Source organism: Phasianus colchicus, chromosome 4 (assembly GCF_987193195.1).
Source record: "Phasianus colchicus chromosome 4, bPhaCol1.hap1.1, whole genome shotgun sequence".
NCBI lineage: Eukaryota > Metazoa > Chordata > Aves > Galliformes > Phasianidae > Phasianus > Phasianus colchicus.
Genome location: NC_143439.1, coordinates 5,908,215 through 5,931,905, shown reverse-complemented (window position 1 = coordinate 5,931,905; position 23,691 = coordinate 5,908,215). Strand labels below are relative to the sequence as shown.

The 23,691-nt window shown below is 37.4% G+C and overlaps 1 long non-coding RNA gene across 2 annotated transcripts; it reads left to right on the top strand.

Moving 5' to 3' along the window:
• Positions 1–23,415, top strand: LOC149918022 (uncharacterized). 2 transcript variants are annotated; one of them, XR_016466301.1, is made up of 6 exons: positions 1–894; positions 3,169–3,388; positions 6,233–6,382; positions 7,136–7,293; positions 7,534–7,796; positions 23,261–23,415. It is a non-coding gene; the product is annotated as an uncharacterized LOC149918022 (long non-coding RNA). The 2 variants fall into 2 exon arrangements; XR_016466302.1 differs by lacking the exon at positions 6,233–6,382.
• Positions 23,416–23,691: the final 276 nt, after the last annotated feature.

Below are 23,691 nucleotides of genomic sequence, written 5' to 3'. Positions count from 1 at the left end.
TGATCCCAAGGGCCTGAGCTCACTTCCAACAAGTGCTGTTCATGTCCTACAAAAAAAGATGAGTCTGCCCCAAAATGTAGCCTGCATTGCTCATGCAGGGCCATGAAATCTCCCCAAGATCCCCCTGTTCTTACCCCAAAGCTTTTCCACTGCTTTGCTGACTCCTGACCCCACTACAGGTGCTGGCACCACACCACCTGATTGCAGTGGTTGTGTCAGAAAGGTACTTCTGCAGAATGAGACCCAGGTGGCCATGGAAAGCAGTTCCTCAGCAGGAACCCGGTGAGCAGTGTTTTGCAGTGGAGAATAGCACCATACTGTTGTCTGCTTCTTTTTTGCCTCTCTGTCTTTCAGTTTTGCATTCTCAGTCTCGTGAATGTATCTAGTGTATCCTCCACTAGCAGCCCGTGTGGTCACCTGTCCTGGCATCTACCAAATCATGGGAAATGCGCACTCCCCTCTCTGTACCGTGGCATTCCTTTACAGGCAGCCTGAGGATGTCTATTTCATGGACGTTGGCAGGTCCCTAGCTCCTTCCTGCTACAGGCCTTACCACGGATCTACACGCACAGGGATGCTCTCCGTAGACACTGGAATCTCCACACTATTCACCTTATGACTGAGTCAGGACCTTCTATACATCACAGATCAGTGCCTCGAGGAACCATATGGATGTTTATATTGGAACTCTAAACATGAGGATAGAACAAGATGGATGGATAGGCTCAATTCAGAAATACCAGTGGCACCACATCCAGAAGGGAAGGAAGCAGCATAACTGAGCAGGATCCTGACTTTGACTGATGAGATGATGAGATGAGATCTCCATCTTCAAAGAAGCAGAGTCAAGGCCTAGATCTGCTGAAGTGTAGACTATGTGTGTTAACCTACTAGGTATTATTTCAAAAGAATGAAAGAATGCTCCCAGATATTATACTGTATAGACTTCCATTCTGTTAGTTTTTTAAAAATGGAAAGCTATTAATTGAAAATCAGACTGCATAAATTATCAGGAGTGTTTGCCTACTATGCTTTTCTAGGAAATTTATTTTTGTAATTTTTTTTTTCTTTTAATAATTATTTTGAGTATACTTGTAGAATTAGTAACTGAAATATATCCAGAGTTTATGTGTAATATTTGGACTTCATAAATCTCTTCATTTTGTCTTACAGCCCTTCATTTGGCCAAAAAAAATAAAAAGAAACAAGGTTGGTTTTGGCTGCAGCACTAGCTAGCTAAAAGACAAAGCATACTGAGTTGCTGGGAGAAGGCTAGCAGTTATTTTTGTGTGGACTGCACTTATGCCAGCACTAGTTCATTACTTCTTCCATCTTTTAAGACAACAATGACTAAATGAGCATAATAAATCTTGGTCCTTTTTGTTGAACTTGCCTGAACCATAAAGGCACCACTCACAGTCTTAACAGTGAATAGGAATGAAAACCCAACTGCTCTCTCAGTTCAGAGTCAGTCCCTCCAGTTTAAGGTTACTGATGATGCACACTGACTACGCAGCAACTGGACCTGCAGTTTTATTGCTGCCAATAGCAGCTTGACTGAGAGACACTAAGCTGCCTTTTGGTAGGTTTGTATTACGGACATTTCTTTATAGCTGTTTCCTCTCTGTTTCACATATTTGCATTGGAAAGGGCAGAATTAAAACACCCCAGTTTAGCTACCTACTAAGTGCCCACACTTTCTTGGTAAGTGATAAGAGATCTAGATATAGACAGTCAGGAAAGCAGTTCACCCTGAAGAAAATAAAGACATACTGAAGAGATCTTCATTGTAACTCAGAGTTCAGATATCTCACAAATAATCATCTGTGTTTATACATCTTTCTCTGTGAACTGAATCCCAGTCCCCTTTTATTAGATGCTATTGTGAAACAAACAAACAAAAATCTTGGCAGAAATATTTTAGTCTGACAAATGTGTGCTATTTCTGGATTAGAGATTGGCTGCACTTTCTTGGAGCAAAGCCAGGAGAGCCATATTCACAGCCTCTGTGGTTAGAAGACAGGCCTTACTACTGATAGAGACAATATTTCAGAGCTTTGGGGCTCCCTGGTTTGTAGCTGAGAGACTCTCAAATCTATCCTTAGCTTGTCTGTCATAGAAGCTGAGATGCTGGATACCCAAATACACTGCTGGAATCTTAGTAATAGCCATAGGCTTCTACTATAGTTCACTGTCACTAATGTCTCTAGACATCCTACTGCCAAAATGAGAGGTGAAAGATGACTAAGATTGGAAAAGTTTTGCAGGTTCTGAAGTACGGTCAGAATAGTCTTGCCACTATGAATGACAACTGGGATTTACAAGATTAAGTTGTTTTTTGCTCTTTGCCAGCAAGAATGGCAAGATCACATACACCAAAGCAGTTCTGCATAAATAATTCCAATCAGCCATGAAAACTAAACACAGATTGTACATGAACAGTGAAATTGTCTCCTCACGTTGAACTAGGTATAAAATAAAAACCTTTTTTCATTCTCCTTGTCTTCACTTCAGCATGAGTGATGCTCTGAAAGTTATGCCTCCTGTTTTATTATGTCGACCCATGACACCAGAGGCAGATGCTGGTCACGTGGCAATAGAGGCTGAACCTTTGCAACCAATTCTGTATACATTTTGTGGCTATGTGACAGATGGCAGCAGAAAGACAGTGACAAAATGACATCAAATGTGTGGCACTGAATTCCTTCATGAGGAAAAAATGGGACCCACTGACATTCATCAATGCTCGTTGAATTTTCATGGAGACTGAACAGTGGATGTGAGCACAGTGAGCTGGTCAGTGGTGGTGTTTCACCAATGATGCCATTGTAGCAGTTGTGAAACTGCAGGTCACCAGCACTGGTGCAGATTTTTGCAAGCATAGCATGCAGGCTCTTGTTCATCCCTAGCAAAAATGCACAGTTAATGGTGGTGACTGCATTGAAAAATAGTGTTTTCTATCTGAGAACGTGCTCTAGCAAAGAGAGTTATTGTGCTCTCTGTATCTGCTATAATTTCCATGGAAATAAATAGGAAGCATTATTTTCAGAGCAACCTAAAAACATCAACATAAAGAGCTCTTGAAATATATTTTTCAAGACTTTGGAAACTAGTTGCTTCTGGTTCCAGAAAGTCAGAATGACAACATTTATCATTTCAAATTGGCAGAAATCTGATTAGAAAGCAGACTTCTTCACTAAATCCTGAAGAAACAAAAAGATGCTAAAATCCTTCATATCCAGTCGCATCTCAGACCCCCAGTTTCTCAGCAGCAAGCATCAGGTGGGAACAAGACATGAAATCAACAATCCGAGTCCAGCCTAAGGCACGGAACAGAGATTACTTTCGTGGCATTAAACTGTGACCTACTTGCAAGATCCTGGACATGGTGAGAACTTACTCAAAGTATTGCTGTCAGTGCTGTTTTTAACACAGTGAATTACAAAATATTTCTGACCTGCCTTTAAAACACAGGGGAAATAGATTTGTTCATCTTCTCCAGCTGAACAGTAATATTGCTGGTGGATACCTGCTTCTCCCTTTCCAAGCTATTCTCACTGACACCTAATAAAGGGATTGTATTATTTCAGCTATAGTAGTTGATCTAAGGACAGACATTTTCACTTAAAGTCTTGGTGAGATGTCTAGATAAGTTTGGGGAGAGAACCAGATTGCTGAAAAGGATAATCCAGGGCATGTATAATCAATTCAATTTTCCTGCACTGCTCACCTGATTCAATTCACAACTATTCTTACGGAGTTAATTTTTAACTCGTAGGGTGTGATTTTATGAAATGGGACAAAGGAAGCAGTTTAAGCACATTTACCTTTATATATTATATATATATACATACACACACACACACACTCCTCTACATAAGACATCCACTGAGGTTTCAGATATGAGCCAGTACCTATAAGAAGCCTGCTCCCTGCAGGTGCAGAAGATGTGAGTCCTGTGGTTGCACTGTTGAAAATCTTTTGAGCTGGTATCTCATCATACTCTTGCTAGAAAAGAAAGGTCCTGCTCCTTTGTCAATAGACCTTCCCTACTCCTGGCTGTGTGGTCCCACAGTTCAACTCCTGTCAGCTCTAAAACCTGAATTTCCTCCTGTCCATGGAACTCCCTAAGATGGAGGACACACCACTCTGTGCAAAAGCTGGATAGTTGTCTGCCAGGCTAATAAAATAAACTGATACAGTGAAAGATTCAAAATGCTCTACAGGCAGCATGAGGAAGAGGACAGAAAATGGTGATTCTGAGCACTAATGCAACAAGGAGGAGTAAAGAGAGCAGAGGAAGAGGGGAGAAGGAAGAAAGCAGCAAAATCTCTTCTGTTTGGCAGCTGCAAGCTGTTACTTTTGCTCCACCATCTGTGCAAGTGCAGTCTTGTCTAATAAGGACAGGACTCAAAGTATTAAGTGGATTCTGCTTAGGAAAGGAAATACTGAAAGTTAGAATAGGCTTTCATGTACCTTCCACTGCTTCTCACTACAAAAAAAACTACCTCAGGTTGCAATTTCCCTGGAGAAGAGCAGTAAGTCCTGATGCTCCATGAAGATTCTAATGACTGATACTGACTTTGTAAGACCCTCTGCTAATCTCGGCATGAACAGCACAAAGTGAGCTGCATAAAATAAATAATAAATAAATAAAATAATAATAATTTAAAAAAACAGACATTCTAATCAGCCACTCATCCAGCAAAACCTTCACACAGGTATAAAGTAGAAATTAACTGCATTCAGCTGTTTTGAAAAGTTGCAGAGATATACCACAACAAAGCTGGAGCAGCTAAATGGGAAGTATTGTTAAACACTTAGTAAGCTGTGCTTTATTGCAGAATGAAAAGCAGACAGCTGTTTGTGATATCAGTTCAGTGATATCACTGTAAATGGCAACCACATTACGTGTGTTTCTTCTATCTTATTTCCACACTGCTGGTTTTTTCCCCTCTGATGTATGTAATAGCAATGTCTCAACTTCTGCAACGAAAAATGCAAAGTCTGCTTCTAAGACTGCTTTGAGTGAGGGGGTTGTTCAATTTTACCCATCATGACAAAATCGCACTTAAAAGGTTGAAAAGATGCACAATTTATTAACTTCATTTTCAGAGCTTCTAAGGAAAAATCTTAAGTGCCCATTACCATTAGATGAAGTTAGGTTTACGCAGTAAAGAAAGCATTTGAAGTCTCTGTTGCTTCCTGAGTGAAGACTTCCATTTTCGGAATAAAAGTAAAAAATAAATCTTATGTATATGTTCTTCCTTATGAAAGACACCAAGATATATCAATACCTAGTTAACCTTTATCTATTTCAGAGAAAAACGTGATGTAATATATGAAAAAATCTTTCCTGCATCATGAGGAATTGTAAAGTGATTTTTTTTCTGAAAACAGATTAGAGAAATCTGAGGCCTCACCACCACGGAACTAGACAGTATTAGTTGGTAACCATTTATTGGTGTAGTCATGAGAGATTTTTGGAAGTAAATAAAAAATGCAAATAGCATGAGAAGTCCCTTGGTTGCAGTCAGGACAGCAAGTGAAACAGAACTACAGAGCTATCAAAAATAAAAAGAGCAGGTCATGTTAAAACGATACTTGAGGACATCTAAACTAATCATGCTGCAAGTAATCACAGGGATATAGAATTAAATAAGATAAATGGCACATACCTATTTATTATTGTCCATTACCAAAGCTTTAAGTTGTTTTTTAGTTTGATGTCGCTTAGCTATGGCGTACAGCATTAATGACTTCTGAGTCTGTTTTGTGCAGGGTGCATAGCTCTAACTGCATTTTCTGGGTGACCCTATATAACCAGTACATCTCAGCTGTGCTGGTTTTTAAATCTGGAATAAATGGAAGTAGAAAAAGGTTGAAAACACAGAAGTTAAAAAAAAAAAAAAGAAAGAAAAAGAAAAGATTTAAGGTCAAATTTTCTTTAGCTTAGCAAGATTTGGTTTATGTATCATAATTTGGGATTTAACAGTTTAATTTTCCTCTAGACCTTCTGTAAGTACGAGTTTCAACTTTGAGGAATTCTCAAATACTCCCAAGAGTGATTATTTTCTTTAGTAGAACTGGTATTGAAAAATGCGTGTTTATTTGGCCTATAAGAAAGCAAGCCTTGCTCTGTGACTATTTCCTCACAGATAGATGTTTTTTGAGGGCTGTCAGTTGGCCATTCCTTAATCCACTCAGTGTGGGTTGTATTTCTGTTTCACAGTGGAGATTATTAAATCAGCTCAGCGTTCTTATGGTAGATTACAGATTGCTCTCTGAACCATCTGTGACTGTGTACATGGATGCATAAGCTGGTGGATGTCTGTTTAGAAACAAGACACCAAGACTTCTCGTGCCTCAGCTCTTTGACTGAGTGAGTGTTCTTCATAGCAGAAAAACATTACCTACTCTAATTTCTTTGTCGTCTACTTTTTTGAGAAGTAGGATGTGTGAAAATAAGGATTTTGTGATGATAAAAATAATAAAAAAAAAGTCCTCCCACTTTGTACTGCATTAAAATTATATCCTCACTTCTAAACTGTCTTTAAAAACAATTTTGTCTGAAATATTCCATAAAATGATTTTTTTTTTTTTAAGAGACTGGCATTAGTGTGATATTTTGTCATATAAAAGATTGAATATTTGTCATTTTCCATATTTTGACACATTCTTCTTATTCTAGTGACGTACATCTCAAAGAAATTTGTTATAAGATAAAGGTATTCATTTTTCCTTAATGAGAAATAAGAAAAACCACCTCTGTAAACAGTACTGACTTTAAATTTAGAGTTACTTATTGCGGGATTTATTATGGAATAACTCTTTAAATTATTAATATTTCCAGCCTTCCATAAGAAATGGTAAATTAGTGGTGCAACAGTGATTTATGCTGATAGTGTAAAATATACTGAGTATGTTTACATGTTATTTTTTAAATAAAATGGAAGGTGATAGGAGACACAGATTTATTGAATTTGCCTAAAGTACTTTGTCAGTTTTGATTATTTAATTGCTGTTGGGTTGTTGGTTTTTTTTTTTAATCCAGATAATTTTTTAATTTACTTCTTCATATACTTTATACTAGCATAACAAGATTTCTATCTGTAATTTCTATTGTTTTTTGAAGCTATAAGGACAAAGATTTTCAAGCTTCAGCCAAAGGCATCAGAATGATGAAGACAATGAAAGATGCGAATGGTCTCCGCATTGCTCAGAAGTTTCCTCTAAAATTAAAGACTTTTGTTCTGAATCACTGCCCACCTTGTCAGCTGCATCGACCACAAGGTAAAATAGCACACCCATCTCACAGCATTCCTTTCCTTCAGAGTTAAATGAGATGCTGACGTGTGCCACTGCCCATCTTTTGTCAGTAAATGTCAATTCTCACTCTCCCTAAATTCTCATGTCTCCCTAAGGACTTTTTGCTTTTTTTTTCCCCCCCCTAAGAAAAATATGTATGGCTTTTCCAACTCAGAAGAAATTTCCTCACAATTGATTAAACTTCCTTATTTCACATGTTCTCAGCACGCTTCTGACTTCCTTCATGAATTCACACACTGGCTGCTTGCGGCTTCATCCCACGAATCAATTTGTGGAAACCAGATATTTCCTGAAGAAGAAAATTGATCATGCCTTCCGCTATCGCTGGATCAGCCCTCTGAGCCAGAGAACTCACTAAAACTCAATCTGCCATTTTACTCTCAGCTCATCTCGTTTGTTTGCAGCCCTGGAACGTGGAGCCCATGGGAAGCAAGAGGTCATTTCTGCCTCTGTCACAGAGTACAGAGGTTAGTGCCTCATCTTTACAGCTGATGAAACCTCTGAAGGCTTCTTGTATTCTTAAAAATTCACCCCAGTTTTGTCTTTACATCAGTTTTTTTTTTTTTTTAAATAACTCCAGACAGAGGAATAGAAGGAATGTTTTTCTCCTCATGAAATCCCTAATACTTTTCAGGAAATATGGTTCTTTCACTACTGCTGTGTGGATTTTTTTGATGGAAGACGAGTTCTACCTCGACATATCTCATGAATTGTCAATCTGAAATGTAGATGCAATAAGATGTGATTATAAAAATTCAATTTACTCTTACGTATTGAGTGGATCTCCAGTTAAAAGATTAATACATGGAAATGGAAAGCTAGATCACAGAGTTACAAATGCAAGGTGGGAGATGGGACTGATATTTTGTTCAAAAATTGATGTGATGTAATTAAGAAAATATTGCTTTATAGAACAACTATCTCATGTTATTTTTCTACTAGCTGAATTGGCATCATATCCTTAACTTGGCCAAGGACAATGGAGCACCATAAATCTTAACAGCTGCCCTAGACAAAAGATTAGCAAAAAGGAAGAAATTTCTTGAACTGCTTAAAAGCATGCATGTCTCTAAATTTTTACTACCTAGAAGACATAGACCTTGCCAGTTCTCCTTTCCCAAGCTGACAACCTAAAAATGCCAGAGGTTATAAGACAAGATATTTGGCACTGTCAGTCTATTAACACTTGATTAAATCACGTGAAAGACACATTCAACCTGATAATTCTTCAACTTTCTTTTACACTCCAGTGACAAAATATATTTTTTCTTCCATGGTAGCTGATCTGATGCAATCTGGTCTGCTCTGGTAGAGCAAGAAATAATCAATTATACACTTGAAGAAAGCAAAATTGAAGAAGAGGGATTACTTACTTGCTAGAGAAAAAACTTTTTACAATTTGAAAGGTAAAAAAAATAGGCGTTTGAAATCCTTGTAGTCTTTCTTCCTTTCATGTAGCTAATTTTTCATTACCTGAGGGCCTAGGAGATTTTATTTTAGTCCCATCAGGTTGTCAGTACCACAAAAACAGTTTCTAATCGACATTGATTGCAGGAAAGAGACCTGTCTGCTCAATCATGAGGCATGGATCAGCTCAGGATCTGATGTACCACATGATGTGAATAGGAAGGCATTTACTTGACAGTTCTTTTTCCAAGGGTAAATTGCTGATAGCCATAGCTCTCTGTAAAGGCATTAGGGAGTTTGAGAGTTTGGAGCTGTTTTACACACACATGTATTCATTTTCCTTTCTCTCCAGTGGTTTTGATCAAAATTTGCCATACAAAGTGATACAGAAAAAAAAAAGGAAAATTTGGCTATGAGTTTTAACTCTGCAGTTCTGGCATGCCCTGATGGATACTGCCTGTGTTCTACATTTGCAGAATTTAAGGTTCAATGTGCTGTATATCTGTCAGCTCAGCTTAACTTCTCTTTCTTGTGAGCTATGTGGTGGTGGTTTTCAGTCTCTTGGGACTGAGGTACAGTACATGGGCGTTACATATAGAATAGATGCATACCTTTTTTAAAGTGAGAAGTGAAGATGGAACATTTCTCCGTAGTAACTTACTGGGAATTGTATCTGTGTAAAAAATCTAACGTAATAGGCAGCGTCAATCAGTAAGTTGTGTAAGACAAAACTGAGTGAGCTCTGCCTTGCCCATCCCTTGGGTCTACCCACACTACTGAGCCTCCCCAAGTTCACCATGGCCAACCTCTATCACCTAGCACTAGGCTCAGTGCAGACCTCTCCTGCTGAGGTCTCAAAAGCAAAAGAGCCGTATCAGCAGATGCTAACTAACTTCACCTTTCCTGACTATAACTCTCTATTGTGGTGAGGGAAAGATCTCTGCCAGATCCTTTGCTCAACCATCCCTCAGTCTGAGGCCAATTGTAGATATTGGCCTTGATCTCCTCAAACTTCTTTTTCCCATAACAACAGTAATATCTTGTTAGTATCTGAGAGAGACTACCACACGTTTTATGAATGAAGAACCTAATGTGGGATATGGCAAGTATGAACTACCACAACTTAATGACTAATGACACACTACTCATTATTCACTGGGGATGTATCACACGAGCAAAAAATATCTAACTTAGCTGAGCAAGGTCCAAAACACCTAAGGTTATTATTTCCAAGCTCAGAGATAGGAGTATATTCTCAGCTAAGGCTTCCTTCATCAATACAATGTACAAGAAGAGGCATGTCAGCTGTGAAAACTGCTGTACTAATTTTGAAACACAAATAGTTAAAGCTGCACTGTAAACAGAGGGGTTCCAAATTGCAATAGTCAAACTTTACGTAATGCATTAAATACATACTATTGACCAGGCATAGTTAAGAAAAAAAAAACAAACAACACAAGATTAAATTAATTCTTGATGTGATGCTCTTAAAGAAATCAGGGAAAAATGAATGCTTATGAGCAGGATAAAACCATTTAAAGCATCTCAGCTTGACACAGAAGATGATACAAGCTAATGGGCGGTGTTTCCCAGCGCTCTTTATAATGTGAAGGAGAATAAAGGTACAAACAAGACAACTAATTTGTGCTGCCTTGCTAACAGCTCTTTGCATATTGATGTACAATAATTGCTAATCGTCGTAGACTAAATAGCAAAATGAAAAAACAAAGCAAAACAAAACACTTTGCTCCTTGCCTTGTACTTCACTGTGTGATAGGTGATTATTGTTCCTCATTAATTTCAGAGATACTTCCTATTCTTTGTTCTAAGGAGAAAGAACATCTGAGACCAGACTACTTTGCTCCAAATAAACCTCTTGAACTTTGATTTTTTTTTTTAAATTATATTTCATTTTCATGGTTTTGCAAGTATAAGCTACCCTGCACTTCAATCTCTTCTTATATTGTTGTGATTGCAGTAATGGAGTATAGCTTCACTTAAGAAATATAGTTTCTTCTAGGGATCACACTTCATCATGTTCATTTCCACTGGGTGCTTAGAAACTAATGAGGTATTGCTAATCACTGCAGTAGCTGCACAGATACCCCTCATTCACTATCTGAAGCCATCAGATGATATCCAAGAGCTCAGGAAAAAAAAAAAGTCACCAAAAAAATCTATACTTGTGCTTCAACAAAGGCAATAGATTCAATACTTCCTACCTCGAAAAACTGTAATTAACTTTATATGCTGTGTACCCGGCGTTATGCACTTATGTCTTAGAACAATTACAAAGTGTATTTTACACTGGAAGACCTTTTTTCCTCCCTCAAATTGCCCACAAAAAATAAATGCAGCCCACTGACTTAACAGACCAGTGAGGTAACACTGATCAGTCCTGCTATTTTAGTGGAGGGAAACAGATACCAAATGTTTTGAAAATGGACATTGGCATCTCATGCTAACGGGCCTCTAACTTTATTTTTTTGTACCGTGAGGACATCATAATTTTTTTTTTATGATACTAAGAAATAGAACAGTTTCTTCTTCAAAGGAGATGCAAATGACTGGATGAAAACACTCACTCTGGAGAGCTGTCTGCAGACTTTTAGTTTGACCATATGGCTTCATACCAGTAACAGGGGAAGGCCACTTCAGAAGAGAACAGCCCTCAAAATGCGGACAAGACCTAATACACTTCCCTGATGTTTCAGTCCAGTCTCAGAGGTGCCAGCTGTGATGTCTTTTTGGAACAACATTAAATGAGAGGCCCAAAGGGAATACAGCTACTGACATTCAGAATATCCCAGGCAATTTTTTGGTTCAGTTTGAGTTTAGTACATTTCAGCATGCACTTGTTACAACAAAGGTGAAAGGATTCATTATGAGTTCACCAAAACATACTGATACCCTAATCCTTATTTTCTTTTTTTATTAGTTGATGAGATTTAAGCAGTGTCAGACTTCACATTTTGCTGACATGTACAGACACTGAACAGACTACTACTCCACATTACCTAGTTTTAATTATTTGCTTAAATCCCATTAACACAATTTTATATTTTTTTCATAACTGTAACAGTAAGTAGTTTGCCTTCTTTTTACACAACATGATTTCATAGAAGGTAGTAGATTAAAGCTGAGCTACAATGAATTGTAGATTTATAGATGACTTTCTGAACCTTCAGCTATTTAAGCCTTTTAGAGAAGAGTCATTGCATTCTCCCCACATTAATTGAGGCGAGTACAAAAAACGCTGGTGATTTCTCTTTGAAATGGCATAACTGGTAATAGTCAGTATGTCCTTTCTTTAAAAAAAATATCAGATTTGTCAAAGAAATTACTTAAAACACGGTCTTCTACTTGTTCTTGTGCTGTCCTATCATTCTCTGCAAACACAGACTTACAGTATGTACTAAGAATTGGCATCACAGACTGGTGAAGCAAATGAGATCTTTTCCATTAACATAAGCATTGTTTAGGTTAAATATTCTGCAGAGAGAACTGAAGTTTCCAATTAATCTTTCAAATACCTCCGTCATTTTTTGAACACTGTAATGCCATCTAACATGATACCTCTGCTGTAAATGTAAAGGGATCATTTGCAATACCTGTCACCCATTCACTGATTGCAAGCTCTATTTACTGTTTAATCAGCTAATATTTACGTTAGTTATCTTGTTTCTGTCCTGCATAACTCTGACACACTGCATAAATAAGTATAGAATTTAGGGAGATCATCTTATACTGGGATTTATACTTCTAATCTGGGACAGTATCCCAGTGTTCCCCAGATGAGATGGAGTTCATATTCTTCTGCTGTTAACCACACACTAAAGGATCATTAGAAAATCTAGTAATTAAGGATTTTGTGAAATTGCTTCTGTGCTACAGTAAGAGTAAGGCGTATGTTGGATGGTAGCAGGAAATAAAGTTTCTTACTCTTGCAGGCACTTCTACCTGCCATTATTCCTCACGTGCAGCCTGCAAAACAGAATATTTCCAGAAAACAGAGTGAATCTTAGAAGATATATGCCTCCATCATTAGGTCTGTGAAGAGAATTCAGTACATTAAATCATCCTGAAGAGGTGCCTGCGGGGGCATGATGGAGACTGAATATCAATTGAGAAAAGTTACTTTATTAGCAGTTCTTCAGTAAAACAGAAAAGTAAAATTAATGAATTAACAGCAAAAGAATCGACAGTCCTTTAAGGGGTACAGCAGCTAGCGTGAGTGAGTCACATCACTTAGCAAAGGAGTCTAGATACACTTCATTCTTTCACTTTGCTTTCGCACAAAGATGGGATAAAACACAAAAGAGAGATTAACCTTCAGAGGTAAAAGAGAATACCAGAACTCACAGGACTGCATGTATTTTTTTTCAGAAAGGAGAGTTCAGGAAGAATTTCCTACCATCTAGTTGGTGTTTTTCTTTCGTGATGCTATTTTATGGAAATGTAAATGAGCAGCACGATCTGTAAACTAAGCAGCACAAATAGTGTGAAGATTTAGAGTTGGAGATAACCTTGTTATCTTCTTCTGTCTTTCCATTCTCAAATCTCATTAAAATGCATCATGACTAGAGAAGAAAAAAGTCCTACTTGTACCTGGTTGCTTTTTCTTTTTTTAAATCTAGAGAGATTCATATGCTTAAAATTATTTTTTCATCTTTTTAAATTCACTTTAATGGTTCTTCCTTCATTCCACTCTTCTTGATGTTCTTCACTTACAACAGTGCTGTGCCTTAATCCCACTGTAGGTCTGATGAGAAGATTAATAAGCAAACTGCACTGCTGTAGAACTATGGCTCCCAGGCCACCCTGAAAGCATTCAGATCTTTAAGGAATTCCTCGCCCTGTAGCACACTGACACACGTTATCTCTACATTCAACCTAAGTTTGCCTTTCTTTTGATTTACACACACACTGCTCTGAAAAAAAGTAGTTGTCTGACCTATGCTTGATCCTGTTATGTAGTGAGAATGCATATAGGAACAGTTTGAAACTAGCTCAGGCATAGCATGAATTATGCTTTTTGGAGTTGATACAGAAAATAATTATCATGGATGAGATGTTAGAACTGTGAATGCTGCTGTAAGAGGGATAGACAGTATTGATAACTGACTTGTCTTTTTTTCTGTACTTTGAGACTCTTTCCATTAGTATGTATATTAATGGGAAAGTGTTTTATGTTTCAAATCTCCTTCAGAACACTCAAAGGGAATGATACAAGGGCTGCTCTGAAAGTAAAGCCTTCTACCTTATGATGATGGCTGTGATGTCAGAGGTGGATGATGGTGATATGGCAGTAAAGGTTGAACCTTCCTGCCAGTATTCTGAATGACATTTGCCATGGAAGCGTGTATAAAAAGATTGTACCCACTGAATATATACAGAGACCAAACAGTGGCTGTGAGCACAATGAGATGATGGCTGGTGTGTTTCAGCAAAGATGACACTGACAGTGGGTCACCTCCACTGCCACAGGCTGTTGTGAGCATGGCATGCAAGCTCTTGTTCACTGCTGGTGAAAAATGCATAACTAATGGTGGTGACTGTGTTGAAAAATAAGTAGAATTTCTAGCTGAGAATTTATCATATAATGTTCTTCTGCTCTTTTTATCTATTGTAGTTTCCACAGAAATAAAAAGGAGGCATTACTTTCCAAGCAACATACATACTATTGTTTTGCATTAGCTTATTTGGCTTTTCTACTTGAAATCTTAATAACAAAGAGTCAAACGTTTTGCATGTTTCATCCTTGCAGTACTGCGTTCATTAAAAAGTATATAAAGAATAATTCAATTCATGTAGACATACACTGATCTTTAGTTCATAGAATGATTTGAAAACTGTGCTCCAAATGTTTTTCTCAGTGGTGAACTCTATATATTTTGGTGATAAAAATATCTGCCCTTTCCTTTCAGTAGCAGGATACTACAAATCAAACACTGACGGTAATTTTTTTCTCTTGAGAATTTTCCTGAGGCTTATTGCAATGAACTGTTCCATGCCCTTTGACTTTGGTAGTAGGACACTGAAACCTGCAGGCTGCTTGCCTGACTGGTTAGATAATTCTGTAATACTGCTGCCTTTGTCCTTATAAAACAGCGTATCCTCCAAGTGCTGATATCTATTCTATTCTTATACGTGAAGCCTGTGATATATAGACAAGGCCATCTAATTCCACTATCTCCAGTTTGATGACATTTTGTTCTGATCAGTAAAATCAGTTAAAAAAAAAAACTAAACACCATTCTCCTGCTGCTGCCTCCAATGCATGCTATTGGAATCTGATATCTAAAAAGTGAGGAGATGCGTAAGTAAGGCGAGCAAACTGCACCTAAGGCCTTTCCTCACAAAATATGGGGACAAAGAGAGAGGCCAACAGGCCAGGAGAAAAAGAAAACTTCGTTGAAGATAAGAGGCAGGAAAAGAGCAGATGATCTCTAACCGCCCAGTCTTCTCTGCTGTTTACAAGTCAAAGATCATCCCCAAAAGTGCCACTCAGGCACTCATTTACTTCCCAGATTTCAACAACACCAGCCAAAACAGCCCTTTGGCACTCTGTTAGCTGCCAAATGTTCTTCTCCCTTATATTTTCAGCAGCCTCTGGAAATGCTTGATGAGGCACTGCAAAATGATTTGTAAAAAAAAAAAAACAAAACAACCACCACCACCAAAAACTAACGACATGATTTACTATGAGACTGCGGTGTTTTATTGAATGAAACCATCTGCTCAGGAATGTTTTCCAATGTTGGGGGACAGATCTAGAATTTACAGCTGCAATATTGCTTGTCTGAGGGAGTTTCACAACAGAAATGCCAATGTATCACAAATATGGGATACTCTAGATAAGAGGGATACTGAGAAAACTCCTTTTTCCTGCTCTCCCATAAAAAGAGTGAACTGACTTCTTTATGGTAAAGATTCAAAACACTTGGAATTTTTTTCCCACTCTGGTCCAATAGCTATTCTCTATGTGCTCTGCAAACCTGTAATTGAGTGTTTTTCCTGAGTGATTTCACTGACTAACAGGGCTTTAGGTGTGTACTTGTGGCTGATGGCAAACTGCTCTGTAGCACAGATTTATGGGACTCCTACTAAGATATTGGTAGTAGACAGAAGTTGTAGCAAGGTAAAATTTTCATTCACCTTTTCTATTACAGTGAAAGAAGTAGGGGCTTTATGATGAGAAGAATAAATTTTGGCTGCTTCTTCAGCTTTTAAACTGCTTGTTTCTTTGAGGTGAAACAGGAGGCAGCTGCTGATAGAAAACAGCTTTTAGATTTATTCTGAGGGTATTGTAGTTTTAGGGATGTACTTTCAGACAGCTCAAAAATGAATATATGTGGCCAGATGATGTAAACTCTCAAAGTCTTCCTTGATCTGTACTTGCAGTCTGGACCTTCTTCATTAAAGATTTTTAATTATTTCATTGACATTAGCTTGCATTTCCAAAGAGTAAGGAGGAAATTTGAGACGGAGAGCTGAAAGATAATTAAGTTATCCTCTTATTCTGTCTCCAGACAAGAACTTCTGTGAGCAGTAGTCTGAAAATATAACCTTGGAGGATTTATATGGATTTTTTCTTCTAAACATGCTTGATTTAAACTGAAGTAGTCTGCATAATGTGCAGAGATGACATAGTCTGGAAGATTTCTACGACTATTTGTCAGAAATACATATGTACTTGATACAATGACTCCTAGGTTTTGAGAAAACTTATCTAAGTTTTCTATCTGCCACTCTGGCCCTGAATGCCTTAACCTGAGTTCTGCTTGCTCACAACAAGTTAATAGATGAGTTAAAACAAACACAAACAAAAACAACAGAAGAAACTATTCAATGTGAATAAGCTGGTATGTAATGTATAGTTACATGCCTGCTATTGTAGCTGCAAAGCTGACTAGATAAAACAGGCTTGGAAAAACCAATGAGGCGTGCTTGCCCTTGAAAATGATTTATAAAAGATCAGAGCAAATGTATAATGATCCCAGGCACTGCAATTACCACACCCTGCTTGTGAAACCATCAAACAGCCAAGCAAGGACTAAGCAGAAAGAACTGCCTGTTCGTGTGTTTCCTCCCGAAGGCCCATGTCTTAGTCTAGGATAGATTAGGTTGTATTTAAATATCTTACATGCCGGATGACTTAGATCTGTAGTTATAATTTCCCAGTAGTTTACTTTAATCACAGTGCTTCAGAGTGATTACAGAAACACAGGCTAAAGTCTCGATTCAACAAAACTGTTCTGATTTACGTAAGAATAATTAAAGATTAATGGGACCAGCGAGAGGCTGACTTTTTAACTTACTAATAAAGGAATGCACTTGAGGGAGACAGTGCATCATTTCACTTCCTAAGTTAACATCATAAATGTATGTCAATTTCATATATTAAGTATTCCAAACCATTCTATGACAGAAGAGTTTGAACCCAGGTTTTTCTTCTCAAGAACCAGAGTTAGAAAAAAAAACAAACCTCTTTATAGAACACAGAACAGCCCAGGTTGAAAAGGACCACAGTGCTCATCCAGTTCCAACCCCCTGCTATGTACAGGGTCACCAACCAGCAGACCAGGCTGCCCAGAGCCACATCCAGCCTGGCCTTGAATGCCTCCAGGGATGGGGCATCCACAGCCTCCTTGGGCAACCTGTTCCAGTGCCTCACCACCCTCTGTGTGAAAAACTTCCTCCTAACATCCAACCTAAATCTCCCCTGTCTCAGTTTAAAACCATTCCCCCTTGTCCTCTCACTATCCACTCTCATAAACAGCTGCTCCCCCAGCCATTTTTCTTGGTGGCTATTTAACTATTCCTTGAAAAGTGCAACAGAATCATCAGAAGAAATGAAGAGAGGGTTTCTGAGTCTCCTTTAACCCAAGACCTAAGCTTTTCTGTAGGATATGGAACTCATGTGTATTTGAAATGTTTAGAGTAAGAACAACTTTGTGTTATGGGCTAGGTCTTTCAAACACACCAACTGAACTCTAACATAGATGTATATGAAATTTTAGCCTCACTGGAAAGTAACTTTTTCTCTTTCATGTTGCCCGATTATGATTATTGAAAGAAAAATAGTGGTGGTGTTTTTTTTTTTTTCCAAGTTGTTTCTTCTTCAGTGCTTCCAGCACTTGGAAGAAAACAGATTATTTGAAAGAAGACAGGTACAAAATTTTGGAGATAAAGCAAATGTATTAATGAAAAAAATACCTCCACTAAGTAGCAGTAACGCTTTGTTACAGAAATACTTATTTTCAGTTCAGCAAACAACACATGGCATTTATGCCAAAGAAAACTCCTGACTATTCCTCCTACCAGGTGCAGGGACAGATGGGCTGTGGGAAGGCAGAATGATGACTCCTATTAAAAATTTTCTTATTTCACATTGAATTGTCAACTGTCCCATGTGGTGAAAGACTTGAAACCATGCTGTGCTGTAGAGATGACCGATACTATAAAAACTGAGTTATAGGCAAGCCCTTTTGCTGAATACACAGAATGAGGAGCTAACATTTCAATAGCTATATCAGGGCTGGATGCAGCTTCATAAATTGGAAAGCTCTGCTCTCTGTCATCTTTTTGACAGCAGTGGCTGTTTCTTAGAATTGTGTTAACCTGTTAGACTGAGCTTTGCTAAAGGAGCATCTAAAGCCACGTGGATGAGTCTCACGACAAAAATAACATAGAAGCTCCTATACATGCATAAAAATATATCTTCCTTAACTTCTAATTCAGCCAAGTCTCAAACTCTTCTACCAAGTTACTCTTCAGAGAGCAATTCTCATTTTAACTATTGTTAATTTTTTCTCAGATATTAATTGTTCCCATGCTTTTGCTGCTTAAAAGTTACTTAGATCAGAAAAATGATATGGAGATTAGAGAATGAGTTACACGAATAAGAGAAAAGCCATCTCACTGCATTATAACTGTTATGTGAATAATGTATCTCTCTTGTCTATGCTGCTATTGAAATGGTGCTTCATGTTGCCAGCTAATGCCAGTTGTTTTCAGCATCACAGCTACTTCTTTAAAGTTAATTTAGATGTGGTTATGTGGTGCTGGTGTTACATACAGGCTTACCATACACTGTCACTAACAGGCTCCATCTGAACATAGAAGAAACTAAATTGTTTGGCTTTTTTTAATCAATGCACAAAATTTCTGTTTCTACAGTAGCCCTTGGAAACTATGAAAAAATATATTTGTGGATAATAATACAAGGAATACAGTAGAGGAATGATGTGGCCATACTGTAATTAGTACAATGGAGGAACATGAAGATGATTAATGAATTGGAGCATCCAGGGGGACATAGAGCCTGAAGATGAACTTCACCTTTCAAGATATTTAAACCCTGACTGGACATTGTCCTTGGCATCCTGATCCATATGACCCTGCTTAAGCAAGGAGGTTGGACTAGCCCATCTCAGAGGCCTCTTCCAGCCTCACTGATTCTATTAAATGGTTTATTTATTCCTGCAGTATGAACATATTCCACTGAAGAGCAATTTTGTTCCTCTTTTCATTATATATAGATAAAAAAAGAAAACAGTCCATCTAAATCAGATGGTGCCAGTCTGAGAAGAAAGCATTCAAATGTTCTGGTGAATGCTTTAACTGTGCCCGCACTGTGGGAACGTTTCACCAGTACATTGTGAAATCTATGTTTAAATGTTACTGATAGCACTTATAAATTGCTGTAGTATTTGCAAGTATCAGAAGGAATCCAGCTTCTGCTAAGCACATTCATCCCTATGTAGAGATATTTTTTGGCTCTTTTTTTTTACCCTTTTCACTCCTCTTCAGATTTGAGTTCATACTCAATCTTTAGAGGTGAAATAAAGAGAAGAAATAAAGAGACATATAAACTTTCACGAGGAAGACTGTAGAGAGGAATTGAGCAAATACTAGCCAGTCTTGTTACCTTGCTAAAGAAATTTAAAAACTTCTACAATTCTAATCACCACCATGAGGTAAACAGGTCTACCTGAGTCACACTTTGAGGAAGTCTAAACTTAAATCCTCCTTAGTTTCTACAGGAACCTCAAGGAAACTCTCTACCTTTGCTTTACAAGAATGAAGAAAGAAAATGGTTGACCTTACTCTTTCCTAGTAATGTAATTTCTTTTAAGAAATGCTGATACTTAGAAATTCAGGGAGTAGTGGGGAATATTGCACAATCAATAGGTGTACAATCAATACGCATACAGAGATTAGGCAAATTAGGATTATCACAGTGGAAAGATAACAAATGAAAAATACTCACCGATGTTGTAGGCTCACAATAAACTCCAGAAAGAGCAACCTCCAGAAAAAGATCCTTCTTCAGTAACAGTCAGCACTTAAATGGGATCTAGGAGAGGTGAATCCAGGCTCCATCCCTTCCAGTTGCACAGGTGAATTGCCTTCAGCTGTGCTCCTGCAGCTGACTCATTGCCCACCTCAGGTGGTCAATCAGAGGTTCAGGCTGTGATCAGCAGTTCCCATACAAACATGTATAGGGCAATTTCTTTTAAGCCATAAATCCCATCTCAGTGATAGAGGCTGAAAGATGTTAAGATGACCACAGTACCACCCAACTCTTGAAGCATGCACATGGCTTGAAAAATTAAAAAGTATTCTGTATGCATCCAAGACTGACCAAATGTACTAACTCAGCTTCATGCTGACTTTCTGACTAAAGCTGACAAGGATCTGGGAATCATGTTCTCTAGTTGGGCATAATCCTTTGATGTGTGAGATCACACATTTAGTGTGGTTGTGATGACTCTAGTTTTTGGGCTTGTGCTGGAGAAAACAAATGTAGACCAATCTTCTTTTTACATACTAGCTAGAGTAATGTCTTCATAAGCAAAAATGCAGATTCAATTATTTAATTGGTCTGATGAAAGGGTTTGGTTGGTTTGACTGTGAAGCTCTTAGTGAAGTTTTCAAACTGTGACGTATGTTTAAAGCTAATGAAATTTTGGCAGAGTGCAAAATTTTGAAGGCAGCGTTTTATTCTTTCTCCTGCCTCTGTCTCCTTTTTCTCACTCTGCAGTGCTACAGAAATTGATCTCCAAGGTTCTCCACTTGTACTTAAAATCTCATCATTAGAAGTTTTTAAGTTGTACTTAAAATTAAATCTCATCATTAAAAACAAAAAAACATCCTCATGTGTTCCTTACATTAAATATTCACAGTTCAACTTGTAAACAAGATAAAGAAATAAAACCTTGATATATCTGCCACTGATTTGGACTGAAATGGTAAGTTTTAAATGCTCAGTTATACTCTAAAGGGCATCAAGATGAAAAAGATGAATCCAGTATTGTGACTGGTATACATAACTGAAGACACTGCCATCTAATAGATTTCTGTACTTTGATAAACTTAGATACAATTCTGCTAAATCATCTATGCTATTCTGAACAACAGAAATACAAGGAACAATGTTAACTGCCCTCCCTATCAGTCGCATGTTGAGTTTGCAAACTTTAGAAGTGCACACTGGTACTGAAGAGTGACTCAGAAATCTTATGAAGGATCTCCTGTGCTCAGAAGAATCATAAAGCAGGTAGCCTGCAGGGCACGTAAGTCATCAGTTAAAAAGAATGAAATTGCTGAACCATCTATTACTGCCTTCTGTGCTTTCAGTCTTAAATACATACAAATACATACATGGACAAACCAAGTTTGTATATTCTAGTTTGTTTCAGAATAAAAAGGAACGAGCATTCAAAATAAGAACATTTCATCCCCTCAGTCGATTTTATTTATATAGACTATTTATATAGAATAGATATGGCGACATCCATCACATTTTAAAATTTTTCTTTGTTATAACAATATTCAATCAAAATGAATATACTGCAGGAAAATCTCCCTGAGTGACTGGCTTCCTACCAGTGTTGCCAGTCACAATAGAAAATGTAATTATTTGGTCTATGGCAAATACTTGCTTTTTCTAGATATTAAGTTTTATCAACGCTAATTCTTAGAGGCAGTAAGTCCTGAAAAAAATAACCTGCCCAAAGATGAAACTGAACTTAGATTTATTTTGCACCTGTCAGGTGCACAAAGAGCACAAGTAAGGAAGGGGTATTTTTGAGGTTAGAGGGCGTGAAGCAAAAAAATTGTCTCTAAGTAGGTCCTTTCCTTATGACCCTCCACATCCTTTACTCTCCGCACAGAAATGTTAGATAGAAGCTATAGACAGTCTGGTGTTCATGGTTTTATTCATCAACACCTTAATTGCTTGGGCTGCATAGAAGAAATAATAAAAAAAAGAAAACATGAAAAGAGTGTTTCAACTGGAAAACACATTAATAACTACTTCTAGACTTCTGCTCTACTACTTTGCATAGAACTACATATAGATATTATTTTTTACATTTTTTGCATCAGCAGCATAGTGTTATGTGTAAATATTGATTTTTTATTTGAAAAAAAATTGTTAATCAAGCTGATTGAAAATGCTGAACTACTGATGTGTTTCAGCACTGTTTCCCTTAGCAGGTTACACAGCTTACTGGGGAATAATATCAAATCAGTCAAAAAATTCAGCAATTTACTAAGAAAAAAACTCTTCAAGCATTAAATGTGCATGTTGAGGGCAAGTGTGTCCAATTTTGCATTACAAATACATGTAAATATACCCAAATACTGACAACATCCAGCTTAAATATATATTTTAATTACATAAGCTTAACTGTATAATTAGGTTCTGTAAAGATAAAGTTTTTCTACCATGTGTTGTTGGACCGATGTGAAAACAGCCTTTTAAAGAAAGTTTGTTCAGTATGATAGGGGATAATATGAATAATGTTTAACACAATTCTGAATTAAAAACATATTTGTGTGCCAACATCCAATAATTACATCAAATAATGACAGGCTGTTCCAGCGAGAAGACTAATTGAGACAGAAGAAAATGAATTTTTTGGAGTATATCATATTTTTGTTAATAATTTGTCCTAATATAAAGATAAACCTTGTAAATCTGATTGAAAACGTGAATGTTAATTACATTATCATGCATAAAGTAAAAGGAATCTCTTAAAATGTATTCTATTTGGTTCAAAAATAATTTAAAAAAATTACTGCATTTCAGCACTGACTTTACTCTGTTGTAGATTACTTAACTTGGGACAATTAGTTCCAAGCTTTGACACACAGGTGTTTGGGGTACTTGAGGATCATCTGCTTGCATTCAGTGTTGGGTGCTATTTAAATATCCTCTCTTGAGTACCAGCTGCCACATCTTCCAGCAAGTGCAAAAAAACAGCATTTTAATCTTCAGCAAGGAAGACAGCTTAGAAACTTCCTTCTCTATTCTGCTTTTCCCTATCATTGCTCCTGTAACTACTGTCTCGTTGTTGCTTGGTCTCGTTGTGTATGCTGTATGAACACTGTTATTTAGGGAACCATCCTAAGAAATGTCCTTCAAATGATCCTTGCTTAAAAAATGAATTAATTTAGATCAGCTCATTGATCTGGTTCACAGTGCCCCAAAATAATTTTTTTTTTTTTTCAGAATAACATGGAGAGGAGCGTGAAGGGCTGAGTATGCTGGGAAGAAGGGTGGAAAGGGCAATCTTTCTTGGGACATTTCTTTCCTAGATGAAATGCATCCTACAATTATACACTCAATTTTCTCTGTGAAGACAATGGCAAGTAAATTTACATTGATTAAATTCTATTTCTCTCTCTCTTTGGGACTACTGCATTGGTTATGAACGTCTTTGTTCCTCATGCATTGACAAACCTTTATCTTTTAAGAAAATAACAATAACAAATGACTTCGTTCATCTGAAAAAATGCAATGTGGAAGAAATATGTTACCAGCAATATGTTCATGTACAATGTTCTTTGAGAAATTACTACTGGTACTCATAAATCAAAGTCAGGTCACAAATATGTAGATAACAGTGAGGTAAACGGCTCTTAGATCTATCCTCTCGAAAC